This window comes from Propithecus coquereli, unplaced genomic scaffold (genome assembly GCF_000956105.1).
Source record: "Propithecus coquereli isolate 6110/MARCELLA unplaced genomic scaffold, Pcoq_1.0 Scaffold387, whole genome shotgun sequence".
Classification (NCBI taxonomy): domain Eukaryota; kingdom Metazoa; phylum Chordata; class Mammalia; order Primates; family Indriidae; genus Propithecus; species Propithecus coquereli.
In genome coordinates this window covers 5,879-6,591 of record NW_012149585.1, presented here as the reverse complement: position 1 = coordinate 6,591, position 713 = coordinate 5,879, and the positions used below count along the sequence as shown (strand labels likewise).

At 31.3% G+C, this 713-nt stretch overlaps 1 pseudogene; it reads right to left on the bottom strand.

Moving 5' to 3' along the window:
- Positions 1 to 713, bottom strand: part of LOC105816767 — a 7,292-nt pseudogene that overhangs the window by 5,937 nt on the left and 642 nt on the right.

Below are 713 nucleotides of genomic sequence, written 5' to 3'. Positions count from 1 at the left end.
TCTAAATTTCTCCTTGAAAAATAAACTGGCCATGGCTATTGTAACAAAGTTCGGTACATATACCAAAATGTAAAATCATCTGGACAACTTCAGAGATACCAACAGATTTGATACTTATCAGTTAGTTTATTAAGTGGATAAAAGTGGCATTATTTACTCAGGCAATTGTATCATAAGAAATTGCATAATGTTCCCCACTCTTCTGTAGGGAGAATGATATTAAACCAACCAAATGTGTGTGTGTGTGTGTTGTGTATACACACAAACAGACCACACTGAAGACAATAGATATGTGGATAAGGGTTAGGATCTAGCAAAATTTAAAATAGGCAGTGTATCTCTAATATCCTTCCTAATTTTATGTTTTATTCCCCATCTAGTTCCTCTAATCTCACTATTATTATTAAAAGATAAATGATAAATTTATTCCTGCTAAGTGGAAAGTAATTTAGATTTTTATTCCCTGTAGAAATATTTATATTTTAACAGATTATTTACAGTTTAATAGATGATAATAAAATATCAATAGAGCTTCATGATTCCGATGGTGGTACTTCAGATAGCATGACAGGTGGAAAGATGTTTTAAAGTAGAGGAGGGAGATAGCTTGCTAACATCTTTCAATTAAGTAATTCTTTTGGGGGGAATATACATTTTCTTTCTCTTTTTTTCTTTCAAAATATTAAGGGGGTACAAATGTTTTGGGTTACATG